The sequence below is a fragment of the Salvelinus sp. IW2-2015 genome, linkage group LG25 (assembly GCF_002910315.2).
Source record: "Salvelinus sp. IW2-2015 linkage group LG25, ASM291031v2, whole genome shotgun sequence".
NCBI classification, from domain to species: domain Eukaryota; kingdom Metazoa; phylum Chordata; class Actinopteri; order Salmoniformes; family Salmonidae; genus Salvelinus; species Salvelinus sp. IW2-2015.
Genome location: NC_036865.1, coordinates 6,559,296 through 6,582,689, shown reverse-complemented (window position 1 = coordinate 6,582,689; position 23,394 = coordinate 6,559,296). Strand labels below are relative to the sequence as shown.

Here is a 23,394-nt window from a genome sequence, read left to right as displayed (position 1 = left end):
ACACTGGCATTGATTTACAGTCCCGAACTAGGTAAGAGGTCACGTTGTAGTTGGCTGAGTAAAACAACTAAGATAAAATATACAATGCCTTCGGGAAGTATTCAGACCCCTTAACTTTTTCCACATTGTTACATTACAGCCTTATTCTAAAATTGATTAAATAAAACAATTTCCTCAGCAATCTATACACAATACCCCATAATGACAAAGAAAAAAAAAAGTTTTTAGAAACTTTTGCACAATAAAAAGAAAAATACCTTATTTACATAAGTATTCAGAACCTTTGCTATGAGACTTGAAATTGAGGTCAGGTGCATGCCGTTTCCATTGATCATCTTTGAGAGGTTTCTACAATTTGATTGGAGTCCACCTGTTGTAAATTCAATTGATTGGACAGGATTTGGAAAGGCACACCTGTCTATATAAGGTCCCACAGTTGACAGTGCATGTCAGAGAAAAAAAACAAGCCATGAGGTCGAAGGAATTGTCCATTGAGCTCCGAGAGGATTGTGTCGAGGCACAGATCTGGGGAAGGGTACCAAAAAATGTCTGCAGCATTGAAGGTTCCCAAGAACACAGTGGCCTCCATCATTATTAAATGGAAGAAGTTAGGAACCACCAACTTTCTTCCTCGAGCTGGCCGCCTGGCCAAACTGAGCAATCAGGGGAGAAGGGCCTTGGTCAGGGAGGTGAACAAGAACCCGATGGTCACTGACAGAGCTCCAGAGTTCCTCTGTGGAGACGGGAGAACCTTCCAGAAGGCCAACCAGCTCTGCAGCACTCCACCAATTAGGCCTTTATGGTAGAGCGGCCAGACGGAAGCCACTCCTTAGTAAAAGGCACGACAACCCGCTTGGAGTTTGCCAAAAGGCACCTAAAAAACACTCCGAATATGAAACAAGATTCTCTGGTCTGATGAAACCAAGATTGAACTCTTTGGCCTGAATGCCGAGCATCACGTCTGGAGGAAACCTGACAACATCCCTACGGTGAAGCATCATGCTGTGGGGATGTTTTTCAGCAGCAGGGACTGGGAGACGAGTCAGCATCGAGGCAAAGATTAACGGAGCAAAGAACAGAGAGATCCTTGATGAAAACCTGCTTAGGACCTCAAACTTGTTAATTTTGATAAATTAGCTAATTCAGGGAAAAAGTTTTTGCCTTGTCATTATGGGGTATTGTGTGTAGATTACAATTTAATTCAAGGCTGTAACGTAACAAAATGTGGAAAAAGTCAAGGGGTCTGAATACTTTCCGAAGGCACTAACTCTTATGGCAAGTTAGTGTACTCGCCCTGAAAAAGAATCTGCTATAAACAGCTTCATGTTTTACATCCGCAATCGTTTAGCTACGCCTACGTATGACAAATGACCCAACTATCACACACATACGGCACGATTCACTGACCTGTGATCTCATTCTACAGTTTGTCAGTGGCTGCAGACACTGTGGCTTATCTTCTCATAGCATTACCACTGAGAGCCTGAGCCAGCAAAGCTCATGGTTCTACCCTACTATTCATCATCCTAGCAGGCACAGCGGGAGAAACAACAGGTTTTCTGCTCCACGGGAACCCAGCTCCCACTAATTACTCAAACCAGCCAGCCAGCTATATCTAAGGCAGGAGCCAGAACAAACCCTCATTCATATTCAGTGGGTTCCCCGTTCGGTAACATGTGGTGAGCAGCAGGTATTGTACTGCAGAGTTAGTTTTCTTAATGACACCTCAGAGATCTGTTCATCCAGAACAATTATTGATTCTATGGAGCTTGATTACCAAGCCCTTTGTGCAATCAAAACAGTATCATTTTTGTGCCTGGTTCAGTTGCAGGGTATTACTATTGATATGTAGGTATGCCCTCTTTCTCTCACACACACACACACACACACACACACACACACACACACACACACACACACACACACACACACACACACACACACACACACACACACACACACACACACACACACACACACACACACACACACACACACACACACACACACACACACACGGCTGCTGAGGGGAGGACGGCTCAGAATAATGGCTGGAATTGCGTGAACGGAATCCATGTGTTTGATGTGTTCAATACCATTCTATTTATTCCGTTCCAGCCATTATTATGAGCCCGTTCTCCCCAGTTAAGGTGCCACCGGCCGCCTGTGACACACACACGCACTGTAACACACACACGCACTGTAACACACTGCACTTAGTGATGAGAAGTTAGTCTATTTACTACCTGATCTTTTTGACTCGTTCAGTCAACAACAAAAAAAATACATATTTTGCTTAATTTCGTTAATTTGAGTCGGTAACGCCCAGAGCATGCAGGACCCTCTACCGGTGAACGATGAACTGAAAACTAGAAAGAAACGTGATTCTCTCGATCACATGCCGTTCACCATAAGGGGCTGATTGGAGCTGTCGTTTGTGACTGAGACTTGTAAAAGTGTGCTTAAAAACAATGTACATTTATTGATTGCTAGGAGTACAAATAATATTATTTTTTAGTACATTTTAAACAAGGTGTAGTTGTGGCCGCAACTGGACTAGATTGTGAACGACTAGGCGGAATTAATTGCTTGATTGCCGTGAGGATGATAAGCACAACATTATTTGCGAACTGCAGCACCCCAAACAATTAGTTCTTGAGTTCGAGTTTGTTGAGCAGAGGCTGTGTATGTTTTGGCTCATAACATTAAATAAATTGCACCATGCGATCAATTATCAGCTCTAAACATGTATTTTTCTTCTCTATGCTGCCTGCAGCCTCATCTATTTTGCCTGTGCGCATATACAACCGTTGTTTGTCGGAGCACGTCTCCGGAGTCACCGGAGGAGCGCATATTAATAACACTGCTGTAGAATTCATTGAGGCCAGCAGGTCAAACTAAAGACTAAAATGAACGAGCCATTCAGAAAAACGAATCATGACACTTACTGAACTGTGCTAGACTACACTGTACTGTACACACGGGCCCTTTCTGTGGGCCACTGGGTCGTACTGTGCCGGATGGCCCTCGGCCAGGCTCCAGGGGCTTGTTACCGCGGTGAAGAATAGCCTAGCGGACCGGACGCCAGCGGAGTGTGGCGATAGATTATGTTGGGAGGTGGGACTCAAGCCCCCAATCAAAACGCACCACCGCTCTTCTTGCTGACGAGATGGAATGATCAAAACCAACTGCAGCTCGCACACACAGTGAGGTCAGGGCATGGAGCCATCCTCCCATATATTTTCTTATGTCCAGGTACTCCTTCCTTGTTTGTTTGTTTTCTTCCGCTTGGTTCCTAATAAACATAACCCTGGACTCTTGGGTTGTTGTGGTTTACTGGATATTGCTACACTGATGTTTCAGAATACAGAAAAAAAACATATTTACACAGAACTCTATGGAGAGAGTGTTAACAAGGACACATTCATTTCAATGTATGAAAAAAACAATATATATATATATATATATATAAATCATTAAGCGCCAGAGAAAGAGTACAGTACACAAGCTATTCAATAGCCCAGGTTCTTGCGACATTCCTTGTAGACACTCTTTGCAAGCAGCGGACATGCGAAGGTCACACAAGAAGGGACTTGAGAGAGGGCGGGAGGGGGGTTGGTAGGAGACTTGCTCTCTCATCAAATTTGCGTTGGACTAATGTAAATGTACCTACAGCGCCCCCTGGTGGCCAAAAAGTAAACATTTGGCCATTTCTACCCACTTAGCAGCTAAACGGTTTGTCAAATCAAAGTTTATTAATCGCATACACAGTTTATCAGGTGTTACAGCGGGTGCAGCGAAATGTTTATGTCACTASCTTCTGACAATGCAGTAAAATGTCAAACAAGTACACAAATAATTCAATTGTAAAATAAATACAAAAGAAACAAGAAATCAAGAACGGCGGGACGAATCCAATTAACAATCCAAATAGCACTGTAGCAGCAATCAAAATGCAATCTATACATATGTACACAGGGGAAATTTGCACAAGATATAGTAAAACCAATATGTACAGCAGTAGATATATTAGAGTGAGTTACAGTATGTCAAGAATCCAGTATAAAAATAAATATGCGGTGTGTATAAACTAACTAAAATACAATGTACAGTKGTAGAAGTATTAGAATGAGCTATGTCAGAGATACAGTATTTAAATAGCTCCACGGACAGATTTTACTGCAACTMTATAGACCMTTTATTTCAATATTTGCACTCTATGTACACCCTACATACTCACTGTCACTCCCACMCAAATCTACCTCCATTTCTCCATTATCCCTGCACATATGGTATTGAAATTAAAATATTTCCTGTATATAGTATGCTTACTTACCTACTTTGTGTATTTCATATTTTTCTAGTWATAKATTGTTATTAATTATTGAATTGTTGGGGTTTTAGTTAGCAATAAAGGCATTTAACCGTACTTGTGCATGTGACAAAACCTGAACTTAAATACAGTTGCTCAATGGCTCTATAACATGTGACAACAGTGTTGGCTGCGTGTGAGTGTGAGTGAGTATGATAGCTTGCGTGTGTGTTTTGTATGAGTCAGTGTGCATCACCTGGTAGACGACTGGTGAGGGCCGTTCAACAGTCTGATGGCCTGTTAATATCACTAGGCCCTGAACTTAGTGATGAGCTTGGAGGGCACTATGGCGTTAAAAGCTGAGCTGCAGTCGATTAACAGCATTCTCGTATAGGTGTTCCTATTGTCCAGGTGAGATAGGGTGGTGTGCAGTGCGTCGGGTATGTTCCTTSACTAGCCTTTCAAAGCACTTCATGATGACAGAGTGCTACAGGGCGATTGTCATTTAGTTCAGTTACCTTAGCTTGCTTAGGTACAGGAACAATGGTGGCCATCTTGAAGTAAGTGGGGACGACAGCCTGGGAAAGAGAGAGGTTGAGAATGTCCGTAAACACTCCAGCCAGCTGGTCTGCGCATTCTCCGAGAACGTGGCTTGGGATGCCTTCTGGGCCGGCAGCCTTGCGAGGGTTCACACGCTTGAAGGTCCTACTCACGTCGGCTACAGAGATCGGGAGCCCACAGTACTCGTCAGCAGCGGGGCCCATGTCGGCGGCTCAGTGTTGTTTTCCTCGAAGTCTGTGTCCACGATGTGGCTGGTTTTCCCTTATAATCCGTYATTGTCTGAAGTCCCTGCCACATGCATATTGTGTCTGAGACATAGTAGAATGTATTTGTGAAATTTCGGGAGAATTTCTTACATTTTCTTTGTTAAAGTACCTGGCTACAATGAATGCGGTGTTTGATTTTTTCAAAGTCCAGTGTAATTCCTTGAGTGCCAGCATAGTGTCGGCTTGTGGGGGAGGGGGGGTATTCCAGGTCAGGGGAACAGAAACTCTTAAGGGTTTGTACATTCCTACAATCACACCATGGGTTGTTTATCATGAAACATACTCAACCGCTTTAAGCTTGATCAAGCCCCTACTGTCAACAAAGTCTCTGTAAGGCAGAGTAAGTCACAGTCTCTCGTATCGCTCTGGTAGGAGGTCCACGCTCTGAGCTCGCAGTTTTATTGTCCAGAGACTGTACATTAGCAAGTAGTAGAAAGCGAAGGGTGGTTTGCCCTTTCCTTAAAAATCAGACAAAGGCTCCCGTGATGAATGGAACTGGGGCTCCCGAGTAGCGCAGCGGTCTAAGGCACTGCATCTCAGTGCTAGAGGCTTCACTACAGACTCTGGTTCGATTCCAGGCMGTATCACAACCGGGCGAGATTGGGAGTCACACAGGGCGGCGCAGAATTGGCCCAGCGTCATCCGGGTTAGGCAGTCATTGTAAATAAGAATTTGTTCTTAACTGACTTGCCTAGTTAAATAAAAGGTTAACTAAAAACTGCTTCGGGTAGTCCAGACAAAGGATCCAGCTCCGTAAAGTGGTGATTAATCTTCGATCTGATGTCCAGAAGTGCTTGTCTGTCATATTAATTATACTAGAAACTTTCTGATCAAATAATGTAAAAAAGAACACAAAAATAAACAGACTGACTGCAAAGTTCCCTGGGAGCTGGCAACAGGGCGACCATTGTCGGCACCATCTTGCCATTGAACTTGTCACTCAACATTGTGTGAAACCTGGCTTGCCAGACTAGCAGTAGTTCAGAGTAACCCAATAATCGATGCACGCTTTGCTTCAACTCAAACCCACAAAACACTCCATCAACAAAACGTGATCCCAGTCTTCAAACCAGCGTCCCAAGATGTCCTTCTCTCGATGAAGATGGTACCACACACACACACACACACAGAAATATTATATTTTCATTCTATTTATAAAAAGGCACCACTTTACAACAGACTTCCCACATCTCCACTCAATATGCTGATTTTTGAATGACAATAAGCAGGGCGAAGGAAGAAAATCGCTTTGTTTTGGCTGAAATTGGGGAGCTGTCGGCAGCACTAGCTGGGTGAAAAGCGAGGAGCGCCAGCTATTAGGCTATTTCTGTAGCGTGTGAGTAAGGCGACGACCTAATCCGCACCCACATGTCAGCCGAGGCATTCATTATGTGCTGCTGGTAAACTGCAATTAACTGGTACAGACACACATGCCCTCAGCGCAGACACTAATTGTGGTGTTTTAACTCTAATCTTGTGTTCTCTCTGGTTAAGTCTATGGTGGAGTGGAGCTCTTTCGTTCATTTAACTGCAGTCGGCTTGACTGTTGAGAACAGCATCTCCCAATTAGACACCCGTCTGCCCACCGCCATCTGTAGCTAGCAGCGTTTATGGCTGGAACTCCGTGTGTGTTTGTATGTGTGTGTACATGCATGTGCGTGCCTGTAACAGAGTGCTCCCTGTGGACCACGATACAGCCAAATGTCAGAATGCAAATGGGGATAGCCTACAACACTTTAATACGTACAGTATTTCCAATGAGTTTGCCACTAGCAAGTACTGACCTTTTGTGTATTTGTGAAATGACTAGATACCCTGGCAGCAGTGGTGTAAAGTACTTAAGTAGTACCTGAAAGTATTTTTTTACAGAAGTTGTTTTTTGGGGGTGTGTATATTTTACATCCCTAAAGAAAATGTACTTTTTATTCCATACATTTTCCTTGACTCCCAAAAGTGCTTGTTACATTTTGAATGCTTAGCAGGACTGGAAAAATGTTCAATTCACACACTTATTGAGAGAACATCCCTGTTCATCTCTACTGCCTCTGATCTGGCAGACTCACTAAACAAAAATGCTTTGTTTGTAAATTATGTCTGAGTGTTGGTGTGCCCCTGGCTATCTGTACATTTAAAAAAAAAAAAAACTAAATTGTGCCATCTGGTTTGCTTAATGTAAGGAATTTTTAATTATTTATACTTAAGTATATTTGAGCAATTGCATTTACTTTTTATACTTAAGTATATTTACAATCAAATGCTTTTAGACTTTTACTTATGTAGTATTTTACTGGGTGACTGACTTGAGTAATTTTCTATTAAAAAAATGTATTTTTACTTTTACTCAAGTATGACAATTGGGTACTTTTTCCTTCACTGACTGGCAGCCAATAAACATCCCTCACTCTGAAACAATGGAGAACAATAAGCTAAAACATAAAACAGACATGGAAATGGATGACCGGTCTACCCATATTTATCTTACATGGCTCTGGGTCGTACCCATCTTCAGCTTGAATATATGCATGCTTTACCATATAAAGTATTAACACCTTTTTACTTTTTCCACATTTTGCTGTGTTACAAAGTGGGATTTGTCATTATTTGTCAAAGATCTACACAAAATACTCTAATGTCAAAGTGGAAGGCAAATTCTAACATTTATAAAAAATGATTTAAAAAAAATATATATATATACTATTATCTTGATTATAGAAGTATTCAACCCCGAGTGAATAAATATTATAATCACCTTTGGCCGCGATTACAGATGTGAGTCTTTCTGGGTAAGTCTAAGTGCTTTCCACACCTGAACTGTGCAACACTTGCCAATTATTCTTTAAAAAATTCTGTCAAATTGGTTGTTGACCATTGCTTTTCAAGCAGATTTAAGTCAAAAGTGTAACTCGGCCACTCAGGGCCATTCACAGTCTTCTTGGTAAACAACTCCAGTGTACTATAGATTTGGCCTTGCGTTTTAGCTTATTGTTCTGCTGAATGGCAAATTCAGATATCTCCCAGTGTCTGGTGAAAGCAGATTTTGCCTGTTTTTAGCTCCATACCGTGTCTTTTTTTGACCTGAAAAATTCCCCAGTCCTTAACTACAAGCATACCCTTAACATGTTACAGCCACCACTATGCTTGAAAATATGGAGAGTGGTACTCCGTAATGTGTTGTTGGATTTTGCGAGTAATTGAAAAACCTCCCTGGTGTTTGTGGTTGAATTTCACTTCGCCACTGAGGGACCTCACAGAGAATCGTATGTGTGGGGTACAGAGACGAGGTAGTCATTCAAAAATCATGTCAGAAACACTTATTGTGCACACAGTCCATGCGACTTATTATGGGACTTGTTAAGCACATTTCTACTCCTGAACTCATTTGGGATTGAATACATATTGACTGAAGACATTTCAGCGTTTCATTTTGACAAAAACATTTGGAAACATTCAGGGGGTGTGAGTGACTACTTTCTGAAGACACTGCACATACACCCAGAGTTGCTTCGACATTTGTCAATGTCTGACGATTTACTTTGGGCATCAACTGACATCGATTCCCGAGAGGCATTCTGGCAGACAAAACAGGCCCACTTACTTATCGCCCCTGAATGAACGGAGACCGCTAATCAAAACCTACACTGACTCACTCAGGGAAGCAGTCTACAGTCGGTCAGATAGGGACACTGGGAAAGGCTCCGATCAGAGAGTGGCCAGATGAGATTCATGCTATCTGCCAGTACTGACAAAACAGCTAAGTAAGACAGAGACGCAAGCATGCACACAGAGACTAAGTCAGTGACAAGCATGTGAACACAAACGCATTATCTCATCGCGCATCTTGAAGTCGTTGCAAAGAGTCTGATCTCTGTTTTGAGGTTCTCTCGTAAAGTAAATTGGTCAAAAGTTCTTCTAAAAGTGAACACAAATCCGAGTCGGAGACATCCACGCTCTCTCCCTACTTAATTCAAACAAATTCACTTCTGCTTTCTCTCTCTCTCTTCCCTGTTCATTCTCTAGAAGGCTGAGCCAGGCTTTCTCTCCAGACTCTCCAGGCCTCCCACAAGCTGCAGTACACACATACATTATGGATTAATTACTTCTTCAAATAAAAAGCAGGGCATCTTGTGATAAACTGCAGGGATACTTTTCATCGTTGATGAGGCCTATCTGATGAATAGTTTAACGAGGGAACTATAGCAGGGCCTGTTTAGTGCTGACAAAGTTTTCACAGCAGCGTGGGGGAAAAAAGCAGAAAAGAGTAAGACCGATCGGAGATTCACATAGTCACTTAGCGAATGTGTTTCGTTTATCGTCAGCCCGTTTGTTTATCCTCCACCCAACCCACTCTGTTCACAATCTGCGCAGAGCAGGAGCATGTGCACGACCTAGGATCAGTTTAGCCTTTTATATCATAATGTACACTGAGTGTACAAAACTGCTCTTTCCATGACAGACTGCCCAGGTGAATCCGGCTGAAAGCTATGATCCCTTATTGATGTCACCTGTTGAATCCACATCAAATGGGGGAGACAGGTTAAAGAAAGAATTTTAAGCCTTGGAGACACGGGTTGTGTGTGTGTGCCATTCAGAGGACGAATGAGCGAGACAAAAAAAATGTACGTGGATTTGAACAGGGTATGGTAGCAGGTGCCAGGCTTTGAGTGTCAAGAACTACAACGGTTCTGTTTTTTTTCCACGATCAACAGTTTCTCATGTGTATCAAGAATGGTCCAACCACCCAAAGGACATCCAGCCAACTTGACAACTGTGGGGAGCATTGGAGTCAACATGGGCCAGCACCCCTGTTCCGATGGACGAAAGGGGTGCAACTCAATATTAGGAAGGTGTTCCTAATGTGTGTACACAGTGTATACGACTATATGGACAGGTGGTAACCTGATCCTAGATAAGCATTCCTACTGTGAGATGCTTTGTGGATAAGGGCCCAGTTACCCCGTCCATATAACCTTATTCGTTATGAACTAAATGAAAAACGTATCCTAAATCTTTACTCCTACTTTGAGAAGCTTTATGAATACAGGCCCGGAACTCTCAAACTCTATGGATGTCCTGGCGTTGCTTCTTCCTCAACACAGCTTGCATGTACCCTCCAGAGATGTAGGCCTACCAAATCCTACAGAGGGGTAACCAGTAACTGCAGACTTAACTTCTGATCTTCTACAAATCTACAGCTGGTATATGTCATGTTCTCCACATATTGGAATCTGTTCCCTGTTCTGGCACAATAGTGTCCTATTGGAAGGCGCACAGTCTGGTCCCGCCAGCATTTTCGTCAAGACAAATATGTACTTATCAGGCACTGCAGACAAGACATTTCTTGGGTTTCGAGCTGGCCCTTCTGTGATCCAACGTTGAGTGCCAAGCACTGGAGCGCTTCGAATGCTGATGCAGCTGGGAACTCATTCTAATAATAATCCATTGGATCCAAAGCATTTCCCAGATTCCCAAAGTGTTGGGTATCTACTGCAGTGTGTGCTATCTGTAAACCATTCCAGCTGAGACTGAGATATGCAGATCATAAGTGGTATGGATCGGTATTGACAGACCTGGAAGCACATTTGCACACAGTGCGTGACCTTGATCTCACACAAAAACACGATGTTCACGTGAGACGATCCCAGTGTTGAGTTCTCAGATAACCAGAAGTCGTTGCACTACATGCATGCATGCTGCCTATTGATTGTAACCTAAAAAAAAAAAAACACACGGCTCTGATGATGTAGGTCAAGATGGCGGAGGGGGAAAAAAACATGAATCAGCACAACATGCTTTCATGTTCGCTGTCATGCTTTGAATGCGTAGGCAAGCTTCCCATGGTCGTCTGTCTTCGCATAACGTATGCATTTTGTTCAGCTGCCATCTGAGCACACTTTGTATCCCTTTGGATACAAACGAAACTGTCCCTGTGCTAAACTTCCAGCGGCATCCTTGTAATTTCCCACTATTAAGCGGAATAGATTGGAGGGGACATGTTTATCTATAATGATCATCTCTAGCTCCATTTCCCTGCATCCTAGCTCTGGCTCTGAAGCAGAGGAGAGGAGAGGTACAGAGAGCTGATTGGGCCGACGCAAATAGCATCCGAGCTTCACCTGGTAGTCGTGTTAACAAGCTAGGCTCCACCATTAGATTATTACCAGCATGCCCTTCCCCGGTGATGCTGTACCCCCAGTTCCCATCTCTACGGCTGTCTGCCAGCCATTTTAAAGGGAGATTTTGGGAGTGTGAAAAACAATCTAGCACTTCACTTAGAGGGTGTCGATGTTATCAGTTTAAAAAAAGGGTGAATGTGTGAAAATACATGGTAATTATTTCTGACTCAAAGTACATTTAATACCCAAGAGGGAAATAGCTAGTGATTCTGTTTGTATAGATTTTACTGTCTGACAGAATGAGGTTATGACTGTGTAGTCAGGAATTGTTTGGGATTGTTTTACAATATCAGTGTTGTAGCTCTGGCCTAATAGACAACCACCAAGTCCATGTCAGTCATCCAAGCCCCAAAACTCTCACGTTCCTCTGTATGCTATTTGACCAACCCAAAGAAATATATTTCCAAACATACACAAGCATTTTGTTTCAGAGCAGTCCGAAAGTCATCATCTGTAAACTTGACCATAAAGTACATGTCGAGACAAAAGTTTTCCCCGGAGTCAAACTTTAAAATCAGGTCACAAGTCTTTTCTGACACGCCTTATCATAACTGTAACGACTTATCGTCCTAACCTTTCTCTGTCACTTTCATCCGTGGCCTCTTGTTCTGCGCTCCCTATGAATAAGTCATCAGGGCCTTTGGCTTATTGCTCATCGTTCCACCGCCTCCGTGGCCCTGTAAACCAACTGAAGTGTTTATGGGAGATAAGAGGCGGTGGAGGTTGCACACCCAATAACGCCTTTTATCATCCCACGTTCTGCAGCGATATACATTAGACGAGAGAGAGAGCCCATACTGAAGATGAATATTTAATTAGAGAAGTTTGTGGACCCAACATCAGAGGCATAATGGGGTGGGGGGGGTGGGGGATAAAAACAGCCATTGAAAAGGGCAGCATCTGCGGGATCTCTCGTTGGCCTTGTCTGGCGCTGTGCTGTGTCTGCCGGCGTCGATGGAGAGATAGGAGCCCTGTAACCTCAAAGCAATATCTGTAAAAAATCTTTTTTAGAGAAGCATTGTAATGCTTTTCTGCAACGCTTGAATGGCACAGGTTGTCTAGACTATTTAGAATAGATTTGAAATAAATGTGTTCAGTTCATTGATTTTCTTGAGCTTTATCTGTGCAAGTCATGTCTACATTATCGGTTGAATTACTGCCAAAGTCATTCATTTACTCTGCTCGGATTTCCCGTAAGTCTAACACTACCCACGGAGCAGAAAAGGTTTACAAATATATATATTTTTTTAAATGAATGTGCCTTATTGGTCATGGTGACCATACGGAGGAAAACAGATGAAATGACAACAACAAATCTCGTCGCAATTACTCAAATTTTGAGCACACAAACACATCATTACATAGACAATGGTCATCACCATACTTGGACAAGACAGGCAGACTCCAAAATCCTGAATGTAAAACACCTAGCACAAAACATCCTCTACCTCTAGCCAGACCACGCCGTCCCTCTTGACAGCCTATGATACTTAACCTTTGACAATATTCAACAGCAATTTTAAAAGGTTAGCATCGTAAGGCCATTCTGTTCCTACTCCATAAAAATGTTACCTTTCAGACCTCTGAATAGGAAGTAGTTGAAAATGTAATTAGCCAAGCAGACATGTGCCAAAATACTCAGATAATGACTGGCGCTCCTATTCTCAGTCATCTGAATAATCATTGGTGAAAAAAAAAATTGAATTAATTACTCACTCTCCCAGACTGAGGAAGAGCGATTGTGGCCTCGATTGCATAATTTACCAAACTCCATAATTATCTCCACTCCACAGTGAATATGTAGTAGTCAAGGGGACTCGCATATAGTTCCTGTTTGTCCCTTTGACCGTTCAAAGCGTGATTATCGCCTGTAGAAGACAACATGACCAAAAGCAATACATGTTATGAGGGATTAATTGGCTTTGATTTTCACATCATTTTTTACACCTACAGTGTATGGAGTAAATCGTCAAGTAGCCATATGCCCCATATAACAGCCCAATGTTCAAACAAGTTCAGATATAGTATCACAGGTCTAAAACAATACGAAAGACAGTAATAGCCTAGTGGGAACTGGGGGAAAGGGATGAAGCGATCCTCTTCTTCCCTGAATCTCCTATAAACCCTAAATGAACCATTCTGCATCACAAGCAAGCGCCAAAGCACTATTGGTATTTAACAAAGATTAGCTTTAAATTGATGATTAACCTTCCTAATCCTATGTGCACATTGAGAATAGCTCCACTTGTCTCTTGCAAGAGCCACACTAAAGAGCTGCAATATTGTCCGGGGGGAAAATTGAGGCTCAGCGAGCAAATGAGGAAGCAGCGTTATCTGTTAAAATGGCGCTCCGGCGGATAATGAAGACGAATCTCCAGAATGGAGAGTCCTCTCATAACGAATCACACCAGAATAATTTCTCTCTCGCATTGGGGCATCTTTTAATAAAAGATCTACGTCTAATACATCCCATGACAATATCGCGGCCCTTATCTCACCAGGGAGCAGAATTAACATCAGGGAATGAACGCCTGCCATTGCTTACGCCGGCTGTATTAAGGACTAAATCGACATTAAACGAGCAATTTCTTCATATTTAACTCAGACTGGGGAGGTAATGGTTTAATTTGCCGGGCAATGACTGTCCCTACGTTGTGTATACCTGCTCCCTCTCGTATACAATTTACTGGACCACATCCGCGTATACACTTCTGAAATGATCAAATATGGCACGAGCGGTGGGGAGAAAAAGGCATGGCTCAAGGCTAAGACGGCGCTGTCCATACAGACCCAAAGCAACGGACTTGAATCTTTCAGGTCCGCGGAAAGCACCAAGTCAAGGTTCTTTAGACTGTCACTCTGGCAAAAGGGTAGACCGTTTTAAAGCCACACTGAGATACGTCACAGGATGCTTTTCATAACCGGTGCACCTCACTGCTATCAACAGGTATCTCTTTAGATGCCTCTGCCTTGGGCCCATCCTGACCACCCTGTGTGCCCATGACCCCTTTTACCCCTCTGGTACCCAGCCTACTGCTCAAACAATCTCCATACAAGTTGAATTACCCATACATTTTTTTATATACGAGGCCTTTATACAGATTAATTTCCCTATCCCAATGGCACCTTGTCACTAACCCATACTGCACCACAATATGGAGTTCAATTGCAGGGCACAAACACTGAACTACAAGCCATTCATAAGAGCACAGCATGCATGTGGCTTGCCCTGAAGTTGATTGACCTTTTCACCTACATAAACCTCAGTGCTTATAAATAGCAAGTTTCAGTCCAACTCAAATCTTTTGCTCATTACAAATGTCAAATACCACTCCTGGTGCTATGTGAGAACCAGTAGAGTTGACTGGTTGACATTCCTTTTGCTATAATTTGTTCTTTTAAAATGACTTTATTAAGTGCCAACAAAACCCCCTAAAACTTTTGATAAAAGCCCCTGCTGAATTACAAAGCTACCTCCCGATTTCATTTAAGAAATGAGTGACAACAGCTTGATCTTCACCTAACAGTTGCTATGACTACACCTCACACATGCATAATATGTGCATAAAGTGGCCCCTAAACGGTGTCCCTCCTAAATCACCTTGTCAAGGCGCCCAGACAAATGAATGCCCTTATCCTAAAATACATTTTAGAAAAGCCTCTGTGCTGAGCCTCAGTCAATTAAACATATTTAAATTAAAATCACTTCCCGTAAATTATTTCTTAAAATATTCCGAGGCCAAGAGAGTCAGAATATTGGCATACTTTATAAACATGAGAAGAAGAAAATATTTACAAATGAACTTACAACATCCATCGCAAGGGTAACGTATGTCTGGTGTCTACTCTGTAACACACACACTTCATGAACAAATAATGTTGACACATAAGACCTGAACTCTGCTGAAATCCAAACAACCCCCCCCCCCCCCCCCTCAAAACTCGATCTCTGTGGCAGAAATGACATGGCACGGCTGCAACATGAAAAAACCTGTATGCTACACAATACCCAATAATGAGGGATCTGCTTGACATGTACCTACTCATCTGACAGAGGAGATAGGGAGGGAACAAAAGGTAATGAATAAATTAGCTGCCAGTCATCAACAAGGGGAATGATACATCTACTTCATAACACACGGAAATTATGGCGTCTGCCGATCTCAGAATCCCTGATGAAAAAAATTACCCATAAAATACATTCTGAATTAGATGTCAGAGCCTCTTCCCCATCTACTGCGCCCTCACCCACTCCCTCTATCCCTTTATCCCATTATTCCAAAATGACAGCAAATTGAGCAGAACAAAGCCCATCGTCTGGTAGCAAGGATTGTAGAATGCATCTAGGAAACCTCATCAAAATCCATGTGCCTTTAATAAGGCTTTCCTCAGGCAAGAATTCAGACTCTGGGCTTTTGATGCAACAGCATCGCGGCTCCCGAGCAACAAGAGACGAAAGACGGCGACAGTATCAATACTGCTTTTTCATGTGGGGTTTCCTGGTTACTGGTGCGAAGGCAGGCGAGCCGGCAGAGTGGGATCAGGCAAAGTGGGATCAGCCAGAGAGATAGATACAGTCTAAGTAGCAATACGCTCCACGCAACGCTGCCGTACTCATGAATAATGGAATTCTGTACAAATATGCAAATCTGGGCATTAGCCTAGTTATACCCCTGTACTGTTACTTACAGTGACTTATCTATTATGTATGAGCCCCCTATTGGAAAGACGGTCCGACAGCTAACTTCACGGTCTCCACAGTCACTAGCTAAGTCGCGTCACAAAAAAGGGACAGAATAGCAGGGGAAGTGGCTACATGCTACGGCTACGCAGCACTAGATCGCCGAAGACGTAAACAATTAGCATTGGATTCCACCACCACACTAAATTGCCATGCTACTTAAGATAAACAATTGCATAGATAGGCTTCCAAATCCTATAAGATAGCGGGAATGAGCATGAAGTTGTCGCCAATCCCCTGATTCCTCTCAAAGGCTGATACGAAGTGTTGATCAGTAATAAGTACACAGGGGATGGAAATGAAGGTTCTACAGGCAGGCAGAAAATAGGCCACTGTTCTGTATAACATTGCCATCATGATGTAAGCCTATGATGAACACTCCCTGTTGAATATAGTCCTACAATGATATGGTAGTCATCAACAAGGACCCACCAGTAGCACAGGTTGTTACTGGATCCATGAGAGGTTGAAATCACAGGCCACGTGAGGCTACTGCCACGTTCAGCACAGGCCAGAAGCACAATGAATGAGTCACCACGGTTCTACGATGAGCAACCTAATCATTAGCTTCAATCGAAGTCAATTGTTGAGGATATGACTGTTCAGATTTGAAAGAGAACCTGACATACAATACCTGTCCTCTCACCATGGCAACAGAACAGGCCACACCCCAGCCTCATATCCCTCCAGCATTCAAATATCCCTAAATAGCCAAATCAGGAAGATAGGCCTGCTTTTAACTGGAGAATATTAACTCCAGATTTTAGGGTTTGGAGATTGAATCTGGCACACATTACTGTTGAAAACACTGTTGATTTCATGATAGATACTCCACTTCCTGAGGGAGAATACCAAACATTTTCTCCCATACATTTTTTGGGAATACATTTACATGTTTAAAAAAAAACTGTGCCATTCCTTCCACTAGTACAGTTATTATTTTAATTCAGCAAACACAACCTCATTTAATATTAATACCAATCTTGTGTTGTCTTTTATTGGTGTTGAAGAAAACTTGAAAAATATCATTTAGATCCAGTGAAATTTAATACAGTAACATGGAATACATCAAATGAAACCCGGGGGTTAATTTTTGTACACCAGAGATGCTTTCGCTCACAATCTCCCCCTCTTTCTCTGCAGTGCTGGATATTTGGTAGGAGTACCTTCTCCACTGCCTTATTTTGCCATTGCTTGCTTCTGCATTAGTCAAGTCTCTGTAGACTGCATTTGGCCAAACGTGTGTTAATGTGACATCCTGACACTGTGGGATTTAGAATGTCCCTCATGTGTTGGTAGGCCGGATCACACTAACATCCTGTTTTTAATAACTGAATTCCAAATAGACCCTAGCCCATCCCCTAGGCACTCCTGTAGATCTAAAAGAATTGGATAGGTGTAAGCAACAAGAGTGCCTAGGGGTCCATTTGGAATTCAGCATCTGAATCAGTCACCCTCCAGCTATTCTCCATATTAACCCATCCCCAATTCCCTTTGCTCTCTGCTCACCCCTGCATGCCCCGTCCTTGGCTACTATAGAAAAAAAAGAAAGCAAACAAACGTGACAATGATTCTGTTGCAGACAAACAATGAGCCATTCATGGTAATCAGTGAAGTACGAAAATAACGAGCTGAGCCCTACCCGCCATCCTGAGTGGTTGTCCATGAGGCAAAGCCTTGTCTTCTCAGACCTGCTGAAGTTCAGTGTGCTACTAACAACCCGCTCGCAATGGTTCCATCACAATACCTTGTAGGTTATGCTTCAGCCACAAGCTAGGACTGTTCTTGCAATGGACAGTGTCTTCTTTAGTCTAACCAGCGATCTAAACGTTATTAGGCATGGTGGAATTACTGACAAGGCATGCAGGGCACATAGTTTGGGTCCCGGACCTCCAGGGAACCCCAATTGATTTTGTTATTCCCGCGCTCACTCAGATATCATATTAACATGGCATAAGTCATGGCAAAAATGTGAAAGATTGCAGGAAATGAGCTTAAAAAAAATAGATGCATCTCCACCCCATGGCAAAACGAGTAGAATTGCATAAGACTAGTTAGAAAATTGTTAAAATTATCTTCTGCGCCTCATGAAAAAGAAAAAGTGTAGAATTGCAGCAAACTTTCTTTAAAAACAGCATAATTTTCTCTACGCCCAATGGCAAAATGTGTAGAATAGCAGGAATTGAACTCAAACTAAAAATATTTTTTGCGCTAAGAGCCCCCCAAAAGGCTAGGGCCGGCCCTGCACACAGGACTAGATGCCAGATATGATTCATCTGGCTGATGCGTTTAATCTTAAACAGAAGACTTTAAAAAAAAGAAAGGTATTTTACCTTTCCAAAATCAAGCTGCATTCATTAGTCTACACCACCCACACTATTCTAATTACAGGCGGATGAGACAACCCATGGCAATAATGAATAAGCTTAGCCCTGTAATAAGTGATATAGGAAGCTCCTGGCTCATCTTAAAGGAAAACTCGACACAAACTATATTTTGGTTTACAGTCACTAAACGTTTTGCGTGTCAGCAGAATAACTGAGGGAGTGCAATCTCTCATTGAAGCCCCCTCAACCAACCACCTAGAGAAAAATGATGATAATGTCCCCCAAGTCCCAATATTCATGAACTGAAATAGACAGCAGGAACGGTGCTCTCACACAGGGTAATAAAGGTGATGGAAAGATCACACCACCGCCGTAAAACTCAGCACACATCTGCACAGGTGCACTCATGCCCTTCTGAACACACAGCCTATTGTTCTCGTGAAATCCATTCCTAGTTGGTACGACTCTCTCACCCCAGTTTCATCAATCAGCAAGGCTTACATATCAGCAAGGCTTACATATTATGTGAAAATAGAGGAACTGTGGACGCTACTGCCCCAGCAACAGATGTACTGTTACGGAGTGTCGGTTAGCCTAGCACAATCCTTTAACATCCATGGCCATTGTATGTTATGTTCAGAGTAAAACTGGCTCCGGCAGCCAAAACACCCGAATACTCCATCTAAACGTGAATTAATTTCATTTGAATTGTGATATGGTTCTAGAAACATAAAGCTCTCTTACTTTCATAACACATCCGAATCATCTTAGAAGTTTGTAACAGAATTATCGACAGCGAGAATGAATGGTGCTAGACAAGGAACTATTGAGGCCTGGACAAATATATTTGACTCTAAAGAATAAGCTCAGCTGAAGCACAACGCGTACAAATAAAACAATCTATACCGCACCAGTCTAAAGTCTGGACTCACCTACTCCATCCGGAGTTATTCTTTCTTATTTACATTGCAGAATAATAGTGAAGACGTCAAAATGATAAAGTAACACATATGGAATCATGTTGTAACCCCCCCCAAAAAAGTGTTAAACAAATCAAAATATATTTTAGATTCTTCAAAGTAGACACCCTTTGCCTTGATGACAGCTTTGCACACTCTTGGCATTCTCTCAACCAGCTTCACCTGGAAAGATTTTCCAACAGTCTTGAAGGAGTTCCCACTTACGCTGAGCACTTGTTGGCTGCTTTTCCTTCACATTGCAGTCCAACTCATCCCAAACCATCTCAATTGGGTTGAGGTCGGATGATTGTGGAGGCCAGGTCATCTGAGGCATCACTCTCCTTCTTGGTCAAATAGCCCTTACGCAGCCTGGAGGTGTGTTTTGGGTCATTGTCCTGTTGAAAAACAAAATGATAGTGGGACTAAGCACAAACCAGATGAGACGGCGTATCGCTGCAGAATGTCACCAGCAAAGCACCCCCACACCATCACACATTCACGGTGGGAACCACACATGCAGAAATCTTCCGTTCACCTACTCTGCGTCTCACAAAGACATGGTGGTTGGAACCAAAAATCTCAGATTTCCACCGGTCTAATGTCCATTGCTCCTGTTTCTTGGCCCAAGCAAGTCTCTTCTTATTATTGGTGTCCTTTAGTAGAGGTTTTCATGCAGCAATTCGACCATGAAGGCCTGATTCACGCAGTCTCCTCTGAACAGTTGATGTTGAGATATGTCTGTTACTTGAACTCTGAAGCATTTATTTGGGCTGCAATTTCTGAGGCTGGTAACTAATGAACTTATCCTCTGCAGCAGAGGTAACTCTGGGTCTTCCTTTCCTGTGGCGGTCCTCATGAGAGCCAGTTTCGTCATAGCGCTTGATGGTTTTTGTAACTGCATTTCAAACTTGAAATTTTCCGTATTGAAGGACCTTCATGTCTTAAAGTAATGATGGACTGTCATTTTGCTTTGCTTTGCTTATTTGAGCTGTTCTTGCCATAACATGGACTTGGCCTTTTACCAAATAGGGCTATCTTCTGTATACCACAGTTACTTTGTCACAACACAACCGATTGGCTCAAACGCATTAAGGAAAGACATTTCACAAATGAACTTTTAACAAGGAAAACCTGTTAATTTAAATGTATTCCAGGTGACTACCTCAAGAAGTTGGTTGAGAGAATGCCAAGTGTGCAAAACTGTCATCAAGGCAAAGGGTGGCTACTTTGAAGAATCTCAAACATAAAATATATTTTGATTTGTTTAACACTTTTTTTGGTTACTACATGATTCCATGTGTGTTATTTCATAGTTTTGATGTCTTCACTATTACTCTACAATGTAAAAAATAATAAAAATAAAGAAAAACCCAGGGGATGAATAGGTGTCCAAACTTTTGACTGGTACTGTATATACAAACAATATATCTCTCACACACATATCCAAAGGTATGTGGACAACGCTTCAAATGCTTGGATTCGGCTATTTCAGCCGCACCCGTTGTTGACAGGTGTATAAAATCGAGCACACCGCCATGCAATCTCCATAGACAAACATCAGCACTAGAATGACCTATACATAAGATTTCAGTGACTTTCAACATGGCACCGTCATAGGATGCCACCTTTCCAACAAGTCAGTTCGTCAAATTTCTACCCTGCTAGAGCTGCCCCGGCCAACTGTAAGTGCTGTTATAGTGAAGTGGAAACTTATAGGAGCAACAATGGCTCAGCCGTGAAGTGGTAGGCCACACAAGCTCACAGAACGGGACCGCCGAGGGCTGAAGCATTAAAAAAAAATAGTCTGTTCTCGGTTGCAACACTCACTACCGAGTTTGAAATTGCCTCTGGAAGCAACATCAGCACAAGAACTGCTTTACAAAATGGGTTTCCATGGCCGAGCAGCCGCACACAAGCCTAAGATCACCATGCACAATGCCAAGTGTTGGCTGGAGTGATGTAAAGCTCGCCACCATTGGACTCTTGAGCAGAGGAAACGCGTTCTCTGGAGTGACCAATCACGCTTCATCATCTGGCAGTCGGACGGACGATCTGGGTTTGGCGAATGCCAGGAGAACGCTACCTGCCTCAATGTATAGTGCCAACTGTGAAGTTTGGTGGAGGAGGAATAATGGTCTGGGGCTGTTTTTCATGGTTCGGGCTAGGCCAATTAATGGCAGGTAGCCTAGTGGTTAGAGCGTTGGGCCAGTAACCGGAAGGTTGCTGGATCAAATCCCCGAGCTGACAAGGTAAAAATCTGTCGTTCTGACCGAGCAAGGCAGTTAACCCACTGTTCCCTGGGCGCCGAAGACGTGGATGTCGATTATGGCAGCCCTCCGCACCTCTGATTCAGAGGGGCTGGGATAAATGCGTAAGACACATTTCAGGTGTACAACTGACTAGGTATCCACCTTTTCCCTTTACAATGACATGCTAGACGATTCTGTGCTTCCAACTTTGTGGAAACAGTTTCCTATTTCAGCAGGACAATGCCCCCATGAACAAGCAAGATCCATACAGAATTTGTTTGTCGAGATCGGTGTGGAAAAAKTTGACTGGCCTGCACATAGCCCTGACCTCAACCCCATCAAACACCTTTGGGATGAATTGGAACACCTACTGTGAGCCAGGCCTAATTGCCCGACCTCACGAATGCTTGTGGCTGAATGGAAGCAAATCCCCACAACAATGTTCCAACATCTAGTGGAAAGCCTTCCCAGAAGAGTGGAGGCTGTTATCGCAGCAAAGGTGAGAAAAACTCAATATTAAAGCACATGATTTTGGAATGAGATGTTCGATGAGCAGGTGTCCACATACTTCTGGCCATGTGGTGTAAATATATACATACAACAAAAATATAAAACACAACGTGTGAAAGTGCTGGTCCCATGTTTCATGAGCTGAAATAACAGATCGCAGTAATGTTACTTGTGTACAAAAAAACGATTTGGTGAAATGTTGTGCACAAATTTGTTTACATCCCTGTTAGTGAACATTCTATCCTTTGTCAAGATAATCCATCGACCTGACAGGTATGGCATATCAAGAAGCTGATTAAACAGCATGATTATTACACAGGTGCACCTTATGCTGGGGACAGTAAAAGGCCACTCTAAAATGTGCAGTTTTGTCACAACTCAATGCCAACGATGTCTCAAGTTGAGGGAGAGAGCAATTGGCATGCTGACTGCAGGAATGTCCACCAGAGCTGTTGCCAGAGAATTGAATGTTAATTTCTCTACCATAAGCCGCCTCCAATGTCATTTTAGATTATTTGGCAGTACATCCAACAGGGCTCACAACCGTAGACCACGTGTAACCACACTAGCCCAGGACCTCCACATCCGGCTTCTTCACCTGCAGGATTGTCAGAGACCAGCCAACCGGACAGCTGATGAAACTGTGGGTTTGCACAACCGAAGAATTTTTGCACTAACTGTCAGAAACCTTCTCAGGGAAGCTCATCTGCATGCTAGTCATCCTCAACAGGGTCTTGACCTGAATGCAGGTCGGTGTCGTAACCGACTTCAGTTGGCAAATGCTCACCTTCGATGGCCACTGGCACGCTGGAGAAGTGTGCTCTTCACAGATGAAACTCGGTTTCAACTGTACTGGGCAGATCACCAGGATGGAAGCTGAAAATGTCCCAGTTCTTCTATGGCCTGCATACTCACCAGACACGTCATCCATTGAACATGTTTGGGATGTTCTTGATCAACATGTACAACACTGTTTTCTAGTTCCTGCCAATATCCAGCAACTTTCGCACAGCCATTGAAGAGGAGTGGAGCAACATTCTACAGGCCACAATCAACAGCCTGATCAACTCTACGCGAAGCAGATGTGTCGCGCTGCATGAGGCAAATTGTGGTCACGCCAGATACTGACTGGTTCTGATCGACGCCACTACCGTTTCTTTGTTTTTAAAGGTATCTGTGACCAACAGATGGATATTTGTATTCCCAGGCACGTGAAATCCATAGATGTGGGTCTAATACATGATTATTATTATTATTTATTTATTATATTACATATTAAATGCATTTCAATTGACT

The 23,394-nt window shown here is 42.9% G+C and overlaps 1 protein-coding gene across 2 annotated transcripts in view; it reads right to left on the bottom strand.

Moving 5' to 3' along the window:
* The window catches only part of LOC111951649 (heparan sulfate glucosamine 3-O-sulfotransferase 1), a 29,170-nt gene that overhangs the window by 4,380 nt on the left and 1,396 nt on the right, over positions 1-23,394 (bottom strand). The window contains exon 2 of one of the 2 annotated variants that reach the window (XM_070434882.1): positions 19,565-19,734. The exons of the other annotated variant lie outside the window; for it this stretch is intronic. The gene's annotated coding sequence lies outside the window, so the exon portion shown is untranslated. The remainder of the gene's footprint in view (positions 1-19,564; positions 19,735-23,394) is intronic. 2 annotated transcript variants of the gene reach the window in all.